This window comes from Tachypleus tridentatus, chromosome 4 (assembly GCF_004210375.1).
Source record: "Tachypleus tridentatus isolate NWPU-2018 chromosome 4, ASM421037v1, whole genome shotgun sequence".
In the NCBI taxonomy this organism is placed as follows: Eukaryota; Metazoa; Arthropoda; class Merostomata; order Xiphosura; family Limulidae; genus Tachypleus; species Tachypleus tridentatus.
In genome coordinates, this window is record NC_134828.1 from 102,452,518 (window position 1) to 102,458,880 (window position 6,363).

Below are 6,363 nucleotides of genomic sequence, written 5' to 3' on the forward strand. Positions count from 1 at the left end.
AACATTTTCATAAGCTTGTTTCACAAAACCAATTTCAAAGTTCAAGAGAGTTCACAGCTAAACAAAGTGAATGTATGATAAAGTATGAACGTTTTTTGTTTTTTTTTTTTTGGGGGAGGTAGTTCGGTTATTTGCTATACATAAATGAGTTACTAACTTTTACTGGTGGTAACTTTTTTATCCTGTCTTTATAACCTTCTTAGTTGTTTTATATAAAAAATCTCCATGGAACTGGTTAAGCGTGAATGTTTTATTTCATGTTTGCCCGGTAGTCGTTCAGAAGTGTGTCTGTAGATATATAACGCAAAAATTGAGTTGCGATACCCAAACTGGGCACAGCACAAATAGCTCGTTGTGTAACTTTCTGTTTAACTGACTACAAAGAAGTCTTAAATATTTTATAGTTTCTAATAGTAGATATTTTTGTTCTATTTGCTCAGTTTTATGAGGAAGCTAAGTATCCTTAATATTGTGTATCTTTCCACCAAAATGTTCTCTTAACTTGACTGAAAATTTACAAACAATAATTTTCATTTCAAAAACTAGAAATAGCAAATGTTGTTATATTCTAAACATTTATTTGTTGCACCTTTTTCCATGTAAAGTTTTAAGGGTCTAGTTTTATGAATATCGTTCGAGATATCACTCAGGGTTATAAAAAGGGTACAGAGCTTTTAATTTCTTATTTTCATTTAAGAACAGCATTTGTAACAAATGAATACCCTTCCCAGATCTGTATGGTTACATGAAAACCAGTCTGCTTACCTAAGTTCTTTATTTTATAATTGTATTACTGTGGTGATAAATATCCTCGCTACTAAAGTGTGTAAGATTTGTCCAGAATTATATCGTTACAATAATACACGGCACTGTATGGCCAAGTAGTTAGGGCGTTCGATTCGTAATCCGAGAGTTTGAATCCCCATCGCACCAAACATGTTCGTCCTTTCAGCCGTAGGACGTTATAATATTATGGCCAATCCCCCTATTCGTTGGTAAAATAGTATCTCAAGATTTGGCGGTGGGTGATGATGACTAGCTGCCTTCCCTCTAGTCTTACACTGCTAAATTAGGGACGGCTAGCGAAGATAACCCTCGTGTAGCTTTGCACGAAATTCAAAAAACAAACAAACAAACAAATTATTTTCTAGTTTAATGAGTGCCAAAAAAAATAATCAGTTACACCTCAGTAAATCACAAGACTACTTATCAAAACTTATCCATCTACTTATTCTTCAAAACTGTTTATGTAAATACATTATATGTAGTAATAATATGCACGTATTTGCATATATTTGCATCTATCAAGACGTTGACAGAAAAAACTAAAGAGAAGCATTATTTAGTGTTAACCCGCCGTTTAACTAGTGAAAATATGTAGTTCATTAATAACGTATTTTTTTTGTGAATCAGGAGGAGAAACACTAAGTTTACGAATAATCGATTTTTATTTAACTCAGAATTCAAATGTGTTGTAAATATGAAACTAATGTAGTGTCTTTTATATTGGCAGAACACGTTTGTTTGTTTGTTTATTGATTGGGCCCAAAGCTACTCATTAAGTTATCTGTGCTGTGTCCACCATAGTTATCGAATTTACCCGTTTTAAATTTCGCGCAAAGCAGCTTGAGGGATATCTAAGTTAAACACCCTAATTTATCAATGATAAATTATGGGGAAGGAAGCAAGTTCTTGAGCTAATAATTTACCAACGAATAGTGGGAGTGACTGTCACAGTATAACGCCCCACGGCTAAAGGAGCAAACATCTTCGGTGATAGAGATTCGAACCTGCGTCCAGCAAATTGAGAGTCGAGCATCCTAACCATTAGGCCATGCCGGGATCGGATATCGAATCTCTGCCTCTGGCATACACGTTTACAGACTTATCATTCAGCCACTGTTGGGGGGAGGTTTATAAATTATGACAAATACATTAGAATAAAAAGTAAAACGAACAATTTAATATCTAACGTTGTAAAATCAAAAAACGATACTTTATGAAATAATATACTTCTATCTAAATTGTCCGGAAAGTAGCTAATCTTGAATCACCATATTGGTTCATAATAGGGACCGCAAGGAATTGCACAAAACCGAAATATGGCGTTCTGGTAAAATGTACCTTAAACAAAAACGTTTCAGTTCAAACAAAACTTTTAAACATTTACTACTGACTTCTAAGGCTGTACACATAAAAATGCACAAAAAGACGCATATTAGACTTTAAAGTAAAGAAAATCCACTCGAAACGACCCGTTTGTAATTCTTATTATTACTATATCCATACCAGTCTACAACAAAAACAGCTCGGTATACTGCACCCAAACCTTTTGTAGAATACTAAATGATGTACCGCAAAGGCTGTAGGGATATTGAAAAGTCTATTTGTTTCCTCAACATTTTAAATAAGCTAAAAAACATTATAATTCTAGTGCGAACGGTGTCACCACTCCCTTTTGAAGTTAGCTTTCTTACAAACACTGGTGTTCCTTTGAAAAGCTTAACTACACAATGAAACCACCAAGATACAGGTAAACATAACAGTATTTGAGTTATTTTTAATCAATTACCCACCAATACAAAATACATAGAATTCCGTGATCATTGCCTTATTTCTTTGTCCTAACTTAAATTTGTTCATTTATTATAATAACTACTGATCAGTTGCAAATTATCGTGAACTAAGATATTTGTCATAACAGGAATCGTAGGGAATAATCATCCTAATAAAACGTTTGGGTAAACAGCCAAAAAATAACAACGACATCTTCAACAGTAAAGATTCATTCAAACAACAAAGCAAGTGTGTTGGACTTACAACGACAAGAAAATCTGTTCAGAACGACCCGTTTGTAATTAATTACTGTTGTTTGTTGTAGATATTAAAGTACTATGACAGTCGTAGAGTATTGTAAGGTCTATTTATTTCTTCTGTATTTTACGTACACTAAAGAATAATTACTTTAAAAGACATAAAAGTTTATTTAAAGCAATGTTTAAGACGTATATGTTTTATTTAAAAAGATTGCTTTTCTCCTCCTAAAACGTTATACGTGCTTATTGTGGGTTGTGCCTCAATCTCGGTATATATTTACATATTACTATGCATTATATATGGACAATTTTGTTAAAGAACAATTATATAAATGCTCACTATATTCTCAAAGAAATCTCTCGCTATAGTTTAACATTTTACATCTCGACCCAATGCGATCGATCAAACTATACACAGTAAGTCATCGCGAACGGTATCAGCTAGCTACCCTATCAAACAATGTGGATTGAACATAAAACACACACACACACACATCTGCAAAAAAGAAATAATAAATTGGGGATTTAAAAACCTGCAAATATGGATTGCTAAAAAATAATGAAACAGGATGGAGATACTGTAAACATTATTTACCCAAACTACAAATCCCCATTTTGACTCCATCAAGTGTAATTTTAGGTAACAGAATGGATCCAAAATCGGGGGTTTTAGTTTGAGTAAACAATCTCTACAGTATTGTCCCGTCACTGTTTTACAATCCCTATTTGCAAGTTTTTAAATCCTCAACTTTTTACTTATCTCGTATTTAATGCGAAATTCAAAAACAAATTAACTAACTAACAATACCCAGATACATGTACAACTAAACCACTTATAAGTTCGCATTAAATACGAGATAAGTAAAAAGTTGAGGATTTAAAAGCTACACGAGGGCTATCTGTGCTAGCCGTCCCTAATTTAGTAGTGTAAGACTAGAGGGAAGGCAGCTAGTCATCACCACCCACCGCCAACTCTTGGGCTACTCTTTTACCAACGAATAGTGGGATTGATCGTAATGTTTTAACGCCCCCACGGCTGGAAGAGCGAGCATGTTTGGTGCGACGGGGAAGTATTGTTAGTTTCAAAGCAAATATTTATCCAAGAAAATGGTAAAAGTATGAACTATGACAAGAAACTAAGATCAGGATAACAAATGGTTGTTCGAAATTCCTTATATAATAAATATCGACACATTTGATAATATGATTACCTCAGTTTTACTTTACAGAGCAGACATTTCGAAATGAACAAATCAGATATACGTAGAAAAAGTACGAAATATATTTTGTAGATGTTTCCTGGGAGTTTTAAAATCTAATAGCTGTATTGGGCGAACATGGAAACCTATCTTTTATCTATCAAATATAAGACAATATATGGATTCTGTTTTATATGAAAGGCACAGCAGATAGGTAATAAAAACTATTCCTGAACGAATTTTAACAAAGCCTCAGTAGTACATAAATTCAACAATTGCACTTGGAGTTGCATGGTAAGAGTTTATAAATATAATTTAAATCAAGTTAGAAGCTAGAAAAACGTATTAAAATTCTATACCTATGCTACTGACCTAACACGACTTTCTAATAAGATTGAAGCGATGGTTGGGTTGCCGAAAAAGAAAATAACTGAACATCATTTCCTCAATCAGTAAAAACGTAACGAGACAAGTGCAGAATGTAATATCCAAAAAACGGTCCCAACGCGAACATTTAGCGAAGCAAGCGAAATCCCCTTTTGCCTTATTACTTTTTAGTGAACAAGGTAGTGACGTTCAGCTCTTTTCTCGTTTGGCATCGACTATCTTAATTACAAATCGAGTCAGCTCAATGACTCGGATACAGAACTTTAGGATATTTTTTATCGTTTCAAAACTGATTTAAATTTTACACATGGTACGAAGCGAATTTGAATGTACTTGATACATTTATTACTCCAATTTTTGTCATCTATTTTCACTTAACATGTTAAATTTAGTGATAATTACTACTGAAACGATAACACGACACGTAGTTTAAAATTCAGAACTTTTCAATGAAATGTGGTGTTCGCAATATAATTACCCAAAATAAAAGTTAATTAGAAATATGTAAGAACGTCTTTGTGTGTGATAGACAATATTTAATATAAAGAGTAATGAGAAAAATGTAAAAAACAAAAATGCATTAATGTGTGATAGAACTTACCCAAAACAAAGGTTAATGAAAAATATTTAAAACGTCTTTGTGTAACAGAGCTTATCCAAAACAAAGGTTAATGAGAAATATTTAAAACAACGTCTTTGTGTGAAAGAACTTACCCAAAACAAAGGTTAATGAAAAATATTTAAAACAACGTCTTTGTGTGATAGAGCTTACCCAAAACAAAGGTTAATGAAAAATATTTAAAACAACGTCTTTGTGTGATAGAGCTTACCCAAAACAAAGGTTAATGAAAAATATTTAAAACAACGTCTTTGTGTGATAGAACTTACTCAAAACAAAGGTTAATGAGATATATTTAAAAAGAACGTCTTTGTGTAATAGAACTTACCCAAAACAAAGGTTAATGAGATATATTTAAAAATAACGTCTTTGTGTAATAGAACTTACCCAAAACAAAAATTAATGAGAAATGTTTAAAACAACGTCTTTGTGTAACAGAGCTTATCCAAAACAAAGGTTAATGAGAAATATTTAAAACAACGTCTTTGTGTGAAAGAACTTACCCAAAACAAAGGTTAATGAAAAATATTTAAAACAACGTCTTTGTGTGATAGAGCTTACCCAAAACAAAGGTTAATGAAAAATATTTAAAACAACGTCTTTGTGTGATAGAACTTACTCAAAACAAAGGTTAATGAGATATATTTAAAAAGAACGTCTTTGTGTAATAGAACTTACCCAAAACAAAGGTTAATGAGATATATTTAAAAAGAACGTCTTTGTGTAATAGAACTTACCCAAAACAAAGGTTAATGAGATATATTTAAAAATAACGTCTTTGTGTAATAGAACTTACCCAAAACAAAGGTTAATGAGAAATATTTAAAACAATGTCTTTGTGTGATAGAACTTACCCAAAACAAAGGTTAATGAGAAATATTTAAAACAATGTCTTTGTGTGATAGAACTTACCCAAAACAAAGGTTAATGAGAAATATTTAAAACAACGTCTTTGTGTGATAGAACGTAACCAAAACAAAGGTTAATGAGAAATATTTAAAACAATGTCTTTGTGTGATAGAACTTACCCAAAACAAAGGTTAATGAGAAATATTTAAAACAACATCTTTGTGTGATAGAACGTAAACAAAACAAAGGTTAATGAGAAATATTTAAAACAACGTCTTTGTGTGATAGAACTTACTCAAAACAAAGGTTAATGAGATATATTTAAAAAGAACGTCTTTGTGTGATAAAACTTACCCAAAACAAAGGTTAATGAGAAATATTTAAAACAATGTCTTTGTGTGATAGAACTTACCCAAAACAAAGGTTAATGAGAAATATTTAAAACAACGTCTTTGTGTGATAGAACTTACCCAAAACAAATGTTAATGAGAAA